We start from the raw sequence: 11,504 nt of genomic DNA on the forward strand, positions 1-11,504 counted from the left end.
TTCCGGCAGGAACTAGTTCTGGACGGCGAAGCCCTGCCGGATAGATGACACCGTATGTGTGCAACTCTGTAGAGAGATCGTAGTTTCGGTCTTAGTTCGTGAGTGCCTCCCGAAGGGCTGTCCGTGTGACCGTCCGAGTGTCGAAGGTCCTCCCGAAGGGCTGTCCGAGTGACCGTTCGAGTTTCGAAGGTCCTCCCGAAGGGCTGTCCGCGACACCGTCCGGGGGGCTGTTCGACCGCCTCCCGGAGGGCTGTCTAAGGAGCAGATGAGGGTATACATCCTCGCGGTTGGGAGGTTGTAAATCCTAGCTGCAGGGATCTGCACCGCCGATCGTCATCGACTCTACTTCCCGCTGCGCTATGAGTCGGTAACGAAAAAGATCAAACCATGTATGCAGTCTCCATAGTGGTCCTGGGCTGGTGCGTAGGTCGGAAATTTTTTGTTTTCTGTCGCGTTCCCCTTCAGTGGCATCAAGAGCCATGCTATGCGTAGATGCAGGTTTCGTTCTAGAATACATGGAGTTGTATGGGTATTGCAAAATATAATTAGGTAGTAGATGAGATCTATTGCTGAAAATTATTTATGCGGGTGACAGATGAAATCTGTTACCCGACGTTCTTGTTGCTTCCCTAGAATTTGCGTTTGCTCAATCTCGAGACAGCATGGTGGAATTTGACAAAGTTCTGGCAATCCGTGATCCTGATTGATCATGGAAGTGCTATCAGTTCTTTGGGTTCTGCCGTAGTCAAAAGAAAGATGAAATTCGCAGATAAAAGGGCATTGCAGATATTATCTACACGGGGGTCATGTGTATGACGAAGTTTAGTATGGGGCTCGAGATTTAATTATCTCGTGTTTCATACACCCCGAGATGTTAATCTAGCAACTTGAATAATCATACTTGATGATAAACGTTGGTAGCTGCGGTTTAAGTCAAAACCTTAGAAGCCACGGAAAATAAAATTTTGCATAAACGGATTAGAGGCATCTAACTTGGTTTTGCAGGATATGCATGTGATGTGGTATAGCAATGCTCATATTCAATTTGATTATGTATGAGATGACTATATGATGTAATTAACATGACCTGCGTGTCATGATTCGGCATGATGGCTGGAGCCATATGATTGTCACTTTAATGACCTGCGTGTCAACCTTAAGTAATGCACTTATTTTATTAGCTATAGAGATAGCAATATTATCTGGTGCATCAACAGGGTGGTGGCAATCTTCGTGAAGGTGAACACCGACGCGAATGCCGAAGACGAAGAAATGAAATACTTCTTCGTCAGGAAGGGCTATACCATATCATGCTATTATGAATTGCCTAAGATGTTTATCCCTTATGATGCACCCTTCTTGATTGCGCGGTAGTCGCTTTTATTAGGGTGATCTCTCACTTAAAATACCAAGTAGTTAGTGTTCTCCCAAGTGTAGCACCGTCACGGCACCTATCTTTTCGGGGTGCGCCGTGTCACACGGGTACGAACGATTAGAGAAGTGTGAGGCGGGTGAGTTGAGACCTCGCAGCGAGATCACTTGGTTGTCTTGACGTTCAGGCATGACCGTCATGAGCTCGGAACACACGCATCGAAAGATGAACAAGAGTCACATAGAGATGTGATTGGCAAGTTGGCCTACCGGTTGAGATTTTTCGTCATCAGTGGTGTTACACCAATGGCGAACAATTGAAATGTGGGTCTTGTATCACTCACAATCAATTTTGAGAGATATTGATTTGAATGGGAGCGCACTCTTGAATAACATGTTTAATTCTTAGTGCAATTAATTATGAACATTGTCTAAGTGTTATATGCAAAATAGTTGTAGAATAATGGCTCGCGTTTCCACCTTCCCTGTTAAAATTGAATAGCTGTTAAATATCTGGTTAAAACTTTACGATTGGTACCGTAATATGAGGATTGTCCTCAAAAGTGCCGAGAAGGATTTTGTCCTATCGCATGCTTTCCGTATCCTCCCGCTAATGCTATGGATCATGTGACTCTCGTCCTTCGATCCAAAAGCTAGAATTCTGTTACGGTCAAGTGGAATATGTTTGCTTCCATGAAACCCAAACTTCGAAAGTTGGGATAGTTATTTGATATTGATGGAACTGAAAATTATTTCCAGATACAAACAAAGCAATGTTTGTTTGCAAGTATTAGTAAAAGTGTTTACTATGCATTTGACTGTTGGGAAAGGGATCCAGAAGAACGCCTGTCATATAATGAAAGGTGAATAAAACAACAACTTAAAGAGAAAGGAAGTGTCCAAAGGGTGTTAGTATGACTTACACGCCTGGGAAGTCCGGGGCTAATGCCACTCTTAAGTTGGGTGCTTCTTCTGAGAGTAGGAGAAATACTAAAAGTTAAACTGCTAGAAGTATAAAGGCAAAAGGAAAGAAGACTAGAATATCCAGCTCATGTATGAATGTCATACAAGTTTTTGATGTATAGAAGGCTGGTCAAAGATATAGTTCTTGCGAATTATGGTTAAACATGTTAATCACTAATTCTTGGGTATTGTGAGTTCATCACAAAAATGCCCGCTCGATTGCATTCTGTTGCAACTCGATGTAAGAACTACTATGGCCTGAAAGACTAGCTAGAAATGAGGTTAAGGTATACACAGGGAACATAGTAAATGTTACTATACCTTCCATCGGTGTATTGCCGTCTGTATTTATTTTCATAATTCATTTAGAGTTTTACAAAATCTATCCCATTGCATAAGGCATCTTGCAAGAAGGTTGTTCATAAGAGAACTTTTTTATGTTCGATGTTATGAATAACACAAGGGCCATACTTTCATTATGAATGAGATGTATGTTATGAATATTGATAATAATACAATACCTCTGGGTTTACTTTCATAATTCATTTTAGAGTTTCATACACTCTAGCCCATTGCACAATGTTTGTTGCAAAAGAGTTGTTCATAAAACAACAATTGTTGTTAAGTATTATGAATAACATAAGGGCCATACTTCCATCATCGATGGGACGTATGTTATGAATATTGAGGGTAATATGATACATCCATAACACTGACGCTAAATGTCGCAAGACTAAAAGAATACCACACAAGTGTGGCACTACATTTGGTCACATTGGAGAAACCCGCATGGAAAATTCCATTATGATGGATTTTGAAGTCTTTTTGATTTTGAATCATCTGACACTTGCAACTTTCCTCCGAAAATTGAAGTGACTAAAATACCGTTCACAGGCCATAAGGAACGAACAACAAACTTATTAGTGATCATACATTTGATGTGTGTAGTCCGATAAGTGTTGTTAGTGGTGGATTTATTTATCTTCAGAAATGACTCAAGTAGATATATGGATATTTACTTGATGAGACGTAAGTCTGGATCTTTTGAAATCATTCGAAAGGTTCTCAAAAATGAAGTAGAAGTTATTGTAACAAGAAAATTATGTTTCTGCAATTCGATTGCACAAAGGAATATTTGAGTTACATGTTTAGCGAATGTCTGATGAGTTGTGAAAGGGGTTTCATAAACTTTCACCTCCCGGAACACCACTGCAAGTGGAAAGTCCGTGGAGATGTAATCAAACCATTTATGACATGGTAAGGTCAAAGATGACATAAATAAATTTGCCATTATCCCTTTTAAAGTGATGCTTTAGAGACTGCGGCTTTTACACTGAAAAGAGCTACATCGGGTCTGTTGAAATGAAGCCATGGTATGGTACGCCCAACCATGTTATATCTTTTCTTAACATTTGGAATATGGGGCTTGTGTAAAAGGTTACAAACCTATTCCAAATGAGACAAGTGCTACTTTGTAGGTTATACCAAAATGTTGGGTATTCCTCCCTCACTATACCGAGGCAAATAGTTTTGCCACGAAACGGTGTGCTTTTAAAGAGAATGGTTCTTTCTAAAAGGTGAGTGGGAGAATAGTGCAACTCGACGAGATAAACAGTATCTTCATCAGATCAAAGGAAAGAGACCTTGGAAGAAATTCCAGAGTTTCCTTCTGCGACTGATACAGAAGTCTCTACAATAAAATGTATGAACTTCGGTCGAACTTGCAGCTGAACCACGTAGGCAAGGCTCGTGCAAACCTCTCAGGTGCGCAAACGAGATATTGTTGTTAGACAACATTATACCTACGATACACAAGGAAGCGTTGATGGGCCCTGACTCCGGAATTGGCTAAATGCCAATACAACCCGAGTTAGTTTCCATATAAGTGATTCAAGATTAAAACCTTGATACACCTTTCGGAAGACTTAGAGTCTAACGAATATCTATGGAACTTAAAACTAATACGGATAAAATGTTTTATCCATAAAGCTCGACTTGTTGAAATAATACGATGAGGTTGTTTTCATCGTAGTGATGCTTAAAGTCGGTTCGGGTTGAACTAGCAATTAATACATATTTCAATCATGAGATATGAAACATGGATGATAAAAGGATTTCCATCTGATGGAAATGAAAGCTAGGACTTGTATATGATACAGTCCAAAGTAATTTGTCGATCCAGAGGATGCTAGTAGGTATGCAAACTTCAGAGTTCCAGCAATGGACAGAAGAGAGCAAAATGGAGTTGGAATCTTCGTGTTTTGATGAAATGGTCAAAGGGGTTTTGACTTCATCAATGGGTAACGAAGATGCTTGTAATTCAAGAAAGTAAGTGGGAGCGTGATAATATTTCTAAAAACCTTATGTGCTTGGCACATTGGTAATTGGAAATAAATTTCTTGACACAAATTAGGACTTCATTTGAAAATAGTTTTTCGATGAAGTGCTTAGGCTAAATAGCCTCAATATTAGGCATGATGATCTATGGAGATAGATTTAACTAATGGGGCTAAGCAATGAATACATATTGACAAGATGCTAAAACCTTTTAGCATTAAAACGCCAAGGAGTGATTCTTGCCAAATTCACATGGAAAGAGTTTTTGCAAGACTTGGTGTCCCAAAACACTGATGAGTAAAATACATGATGCAGATTCCACACACTTTTGTGTTTGGATTAATCATGTATTCCATGGTATGTAAAACAACCAGATATGTCCGATACTCCCAAGGTGTTGCGAGTATGGATACCAAAGTGATCAAATTACTGATCATGGGACAACAGTGAAAGATGTCACAGAGTACTAGAGTAAGTACTGATGACATGGTTTTCTCGCAAGCAGAGATCATGAAGAGTTCGTTGTAAAATGTTACATCGATAGAGTCTTCATCTTTTCTCCATGCGATTTTCGATTTAAATTAAGGGTTTTGTGTAACACACAATGTGGTGGCACAGTTAGTTGGAATTTGTTCAAACTAGTTACTGTGGCGAATTCTATAACAAGGGCTAAGTATGTTGACGCTTTAGAAGCGACAAAGAAGATGTTGAATCATATAGTTCATTCATGAACTTAGTATAGTTCCAAGATGGCTTTTGACAATGGGACACTACTGCAGGTAGTTGCTCCATAACTCAGTCTGAGGAATCCAGGTTCGACCTGTGATTCACATACATACAAAGCCAAGTCCACACAAAATATGAATTTTGTGAAAACGTGAAAACGCGAGGACATGCAAAGATACACACGGAACTGAAGTCGTCAGATCCATTGGACATCAGGCTATACCACAAGCGAAGCATATTTACACCGGTGTGCCACAGGTGTGAAGTGCATTAGCATAAGCTAGATTATTGACTCTAGTGCAAGTGGGAGTCTGTAGGAGATATGCCCTAGAGGTAATAATAAATGATATTATTTATCTCCGAGTTCATAATTATGTTTATGTTCCATGCTATAACTGCAATGATTCTCGAGTCTGCAATATCCACGAGGCTCGGAGGAAGACTCAAATGCACGTGTGGAATAATAAACGGTAAGAAGTATTCTTAGTCTGGCCTCTAAGACTAGCTCAAGTGTTGCATGATGATTCTGTTTTCCTGGTCATGGGCATGTCTATGCCAGCAACTTTGAGGGCACAATGTTAAGAGAACATTTGTGTTGAATCGACCCGGATTGATGTTATGCTATGAGATTCATTCGTCACAAGTTTATTGGTACATAACACAAAGATGGTTAACGTTTGCATGATTCCTTAGACCATGAGAGTATCAAGTTTCTTCATGCTTGCTTCATGAACTTTGGGGTTTGTTAAACGTCATCCGTAAATGGGTGGCTATTACGGCGGCTTACAGGTTCATGGAAAAGTGTGTCAAGTAACTTGATAGCTCAAGATTGGGATTTGCTCCTCTGACGATGGAGAGATATCTCTGGGCCCTCTCGGTGTTACGGTATCCATCATCGTCTGGCCAGACACTTTGTGATTTGATCACGGGGATGCCGGAACACGATAACGAGAAAAGAGAACAATACCGGTAAGGAGCTAACTAGCATAGTGGACAAGTTGTTGATCCACGGGAATGCCAACATGTCTCACCTGGGGTATTTGTAACATATCGCGAAGCAACAGGAATAGCACACGGCAACTGGAGGTTCACTCGAATATTTATTCGTGTGGGTATAGGGGTCAATATGGGTGTCCATGGCTCCGATGTTGATCATTGATCGGAAAGGGTTCCATTAATGTCTATACTTCACCGAACCTATAGGGTCACACGCTTAAGGGTCATCTATCTGCTGAATACTAGACAAGGAGTCTGCGAGAAAATCACCGAAAAAGTTTCGGACACCGAAAAGTTTCGAACAGCGGAATCGTACCGCAGAGAGAGGTCATCGGATAAGTTTCGATGATACCGAAAATTTGTTTCGGGATACACCATTAAGTCAAATTGGTTTCGGCACATGCCTGATAATTCTTGGAGGATGCCAGAATCATTCTGGAAGCTTTTTGGAATTTTCTTAGATAAAAACCGGAAATGTTCCGGAGCTGCCGGAGCCACTTCAGATGCGTTTCGCAGATGAAAATTACTAAAACCGGAATTGTTTCGGAACGCGTTGAAAATCATTTTAGTGGGTACTGGAAATGTTCTTAGCCCACATAAATATTTTCAGTTCGATCAGACGCTGAAAAATGTCGTCGTGAATAGTGAAAATCAGCTTTATGGTTACTTTATGGAAAGCCACCTTTTGGGGCTTTGCTCCAAAAGATCTTGGGGATGACATGGATGGATAGGAGCCATTTTTTGGGCCCCTCAAGGGGGTGTGGCCGGCCACATGGGGTATCCCCCCTTGGGGACCCTCCTGTTCCTTGGTTTCACTCCTAGGTCCTTGTGGAAGGACTTCATTCATGTGCATTTTGGGTTTTTTGTGAAACTACCCTACCCCCTTGGGATTTCCTATAAATAGAGGTGGAGGGGCAGCCTTCCACACTCATCTCTTGCTCTCATACACATGCCATGCATTATCTGGCTTCTTCTCTCCCTCCCACGAAAAGAGTTTCGTAGAGCCGTAAGGCTGTCTGGGTTCCGGCAGGAACTAGTTCTGGACGGCGAAGCCCTGCCGGATAGATGACACCGTATGTGTGCAACTCTGTAGAGAGATCGTAGTTTCGGTCTTAGTTCATGAGTGCCTCCCGAAGGGCTGTCCGTGTGACCGTCCGAGTTTCGAAGGTCCTCCCGAAGGGCTGTCCGAGTGACCGTTCGAGTTTTGAAGGTCCTCCCGAAGGGCTGTCCGCGACACCGTCCGGGGGGCTGTTCGACCGCCTCCCGGAGGGCTGTCTAAGGAGCAGATGAGGGTATACATCCTCGCGGTTGGGAGGTTGTAAATCCTAGCTGCGGGGATCTGCACCGCCGATCGTCATCGACTCTACTTCCCGCTGCGCTACGAGTCGGTAACGAAAAAGATCAAACCATGTATGCAGTCTTCATAGTGGTCCTGGGCTGGTGCGTAGGTCGGAAATTTTTTGTTTTCTGTCGCGTTCCCCTTCAACAGAGGGAGGCGATGAGAGCGCCGACCTAGTGGAGCGGAGGCGGCCTCAAATTGAGAGAGCTTTTGGAGTCGATCGGCTGGTCGTTCTCCCTCCGACGGGGGCTTTAGGCTTTATTAGACGACATAGAGCTGCTTAGGTGGGGGGTGGGGGGCGTAACCGGGGAAAGGGAAAGGAAAGTATTGTTTTACCAAAAGAGTTTTTCCCATTAACTTCAGTAACTTTAGACTGTCCACCTCCTCTCGTGTTCCCATCCATTTTCACTTTGCCAAAACAAGAGAAACAATATATGTGATTCAGTAAACAGTTTTATAGTTTAGACACAAGTTGAACGAAACAGGCAAAACACGAGTTATGTTGAATATATTGATCATGAGTAACATGGAATATTTACAGTATGTCACTTTTTAGAGACCGGTGTGGAGTGTGAAATGAGTGGGCTGGCCATAAATGACTGGCCAGGGCGGGTGTGGCTCAATTAAAGGCCAATGAAATGGGTGAAGTTTCGTTGTCAGCTAGGGAGAGGCAAAGCATATTCGATCGCTGAAGTATGGTTCAGTGGGCATCCAACAAGTAATATCTTGTACGGATCGAGTAGGATCATAATATATTACCATCAAAATGTTTGCACACGCAGCATGAACCACTATAGGCATTTCCTCATGTGCAATGCATCAGGTCTGGTAAGGATGGTTGAGACAACAACCACTGATAATGCTCCCTTGTACTTTGGATGCCGGGCCTCCGTGCGAAGACACATATGAAACATACTAGCCAGGGCTAAATCGGGGCCGCATAGAATCCTAGTCAGGGCTAAATCGGGCCTGCAAAGCCTCATCGGCCACGCTGCAGCGGGGCAGCACCATCGCCGCCAGCATCTACCCGTCGATCTCCACTCCCCAGACTTTCGGAAGCCATGTCTACGACCCTACCCGCCGTTGACCTACTCAAACCCAGACGGGGAAAGAAGGGCCCACATCTGGGCCTAGCAGGCGCCACCAGATCGCGCTGCGGCATCACCCGACCGCCAACAGCGGCACCGGCCCCTCTAGATCACCCGCCACAATCCCGAAGAGCCCCACCGCTGCCTAGAAGCACCCCACGGCGCCGTACCGCCCCGCGCCAGCGCGACCCGAACGGGGAATGGCCGTGGCCGCTCGGGCCAGGCCCGGCGCCGGACTCCAGCCATGGTGGCAAGGAGGGAGGGAAGGGGGAGGGCTCAAGGAGGAGGCATCGGGGGTGCAGCCGATCGCTCGCGGGGGCGAAGCGGTCGCGACTGAGATTCAAGATAGTCCTATATAGGATGTTTTCTACCATATATAGTGTAAATTTGGATAAAGTGAGATCGATCAGCCTACCTATAAATCAATAATAAACCAACTAGATAACCGATCAGTCAGTAATCAAGACTTTCAACTCGGAGCATGATGATGTGAATGTTTGTCCGGGTGGATCTGCGGCAAAGATCCCCATTGAAGGGAAGATGCAAGCAGGGCACCTAAATCCCCACAACCATAAGCAGAGCAGCACACAAACTGGACTAATAAATTCCCCACTCGAATAAAAAATTTAAGAGCACACACTCTCTACCAGGCCATTGAAACAACGACGACGCATAATCACTAAACTCCGGTGAGAATTGCAGAATAGATGAGTTGGGCGATTGCCTTAATTACCTGGAGTCCTGGCCAAATCCAGTGGACAGAGGGAGGCGATGAGAGCGCCGACCTAGTGGAGCGGAGGCGGCCTCAAATTGAGAGAGCTTTTGGAGTCGATCGGCTGGTCGTTCTCCCTCCGACGGGGGCTTTAGGCTTTATTAGACGACATAGAGCTGCTTAGGTGGGGGGTGGGGGGGGGGGGGGGCGTAACCGGGGAAAGGGAAAGGAAAGTATTGTTTTACCAAAAGAGTTTTTCCCATTAACTTCAGTAAATTAGACTGTCCACCTCCTCTCGTGTTCCCATCCATTTTCACTTTGCCAAAATAAGAGAAACAATATATGTGATTCAGTAAACAGTTTTATAGTTTAGACACAAGTTGAACGAAACAGGCAAAACACGAGTTATGTTGAATATACTGATCATGAGTAACATGGAATATTTACAGTATGTCACTTTTTAGAGACCGGTGTGGAGTGTGAAATGAGTGGGCTGGCCATAAATGACTGGCGAGGGCAAGTCTGGTTCAATTAAAGGTCAACGAAATGGGTGAAGTTCCCTTCTCAACTAGGGAGAGGCAAAGCATATTCGATCACCGAAGTATGGTTCAGTGGGCAACCAGTAAGTACTATCTTGTATGGATCGAGTAGGATCATGATATATTACCATAAAAATGCTTGCATGTGCAACAGGAATGACTATAGTCCTTTCCTCATATGCAATGTATCAGGTCTGGCAAGGATGGTTCAGATAACAACCACAGATAATGCTTCCTCATACTTTGGATGCCCGGCCTTGGTGCGAAGACACAGATGACACATGCTAGCTAGGGCTAAATCGGGCCTGCAAAGAATCCTAGCCAGGGTTAAATCGGGCCTACAAAGCCCGGTCGGCCATGTTGCGGCAAGGCAGCTCCGGCGCTGCCAGCATCCACCCGCCGATCGCCGCTCCCCCGCCTTTCGGAAGGCACATCCACGATCCTCCCCGTCGCCGGCCCACTCAGACCCAGATGGGTTCCGAAGGGCCTAGATCTGGGCCGAGCAGGCACCGCCAGATCGCGCTGCCGCAACACCCCACCGCCAACGGTGGCGCCCCCAATTAGATCGCATGGCACAATGCCGAAGAGCCCTACCGCCGCCTAGGGGCACCCCACAGCGCCGCATCGCCTCGCGCCCGTGCGACCTGAGAGGGGAATGGCCAGCGGCCACTGGGCTAGGCCCGGCGCCAGATGCTAGCCACTATGGCAAGGAGGGAGGGAAGGGGGAGGGCTTGAGGAGGAGGGGTCGGGGGCACAGCCGGTCGCCCGTCCTGTAAGATGTTTTCTACCATATATAGAGTATATTTGGAGAAAGTGAGATCGATCGGCCGGCCTATCAATCAATAATAAACCAACTAGTTAACCGATCAGTTAGTAATCAAGACATTCAATTCGGAGCATGATGAGGTGAATGTCGGTCCGGGCGGATCTGCGGCAAATATCTCCATTGGAGGGAAGAAGCAAGCAGGGCACCTAAATCCCAATAACCATAAGCACATCAACACACAAACTGGACTAATAAATTCCCCACTCGAATAAAAAATTAGGAGCACGCACTCTCTACCACGCCATGCAAGCAACGACGACGCAGAATCACTATACTCCGGAGAGAACTGCAGCAAAGATGAGCTGGGAGATTGCATTAATTACCTGGAGTCCTGGCCAAATCCAGTGGACAGAGGGAGGCGACGAGAGCGCCGGCCCAGTGGAGCGGAGGCGGCCTCGAATTGAGAGAGATTTAGGGGTCGATCGGCCGGTCGTTCTCCTTCCAACGGGGGCTTCAGTCTTTATTAGGCGACAAAGAGTTAGGCGATGGAGGCGTAACCGGCGAAAGGGAAAGGTGAGCGTGAGCATCACCATCGCACTCGCCTAAGTGCGCACGTGTGATTTGCTGGCCACTCGCTCACATTAAGAAGAGATATATTGGCATGTTA

This window comes from Aegilops tauschii, chromosome 3 (assembly GCF_002575655.3).
Source record: "Aegilops tauschii subsp. strangulata cultivar AL8/78 chromosome 3, Aet v6.0, whole genome shotgun sequence".
In the NCBI taxonomy this organism is placed as follows: Eukaryota; Viridiplantae; Streptophyta; class Magnoliopsida; order Poales; family Poaceae; genus Aegilops; species Aegilops tauschii.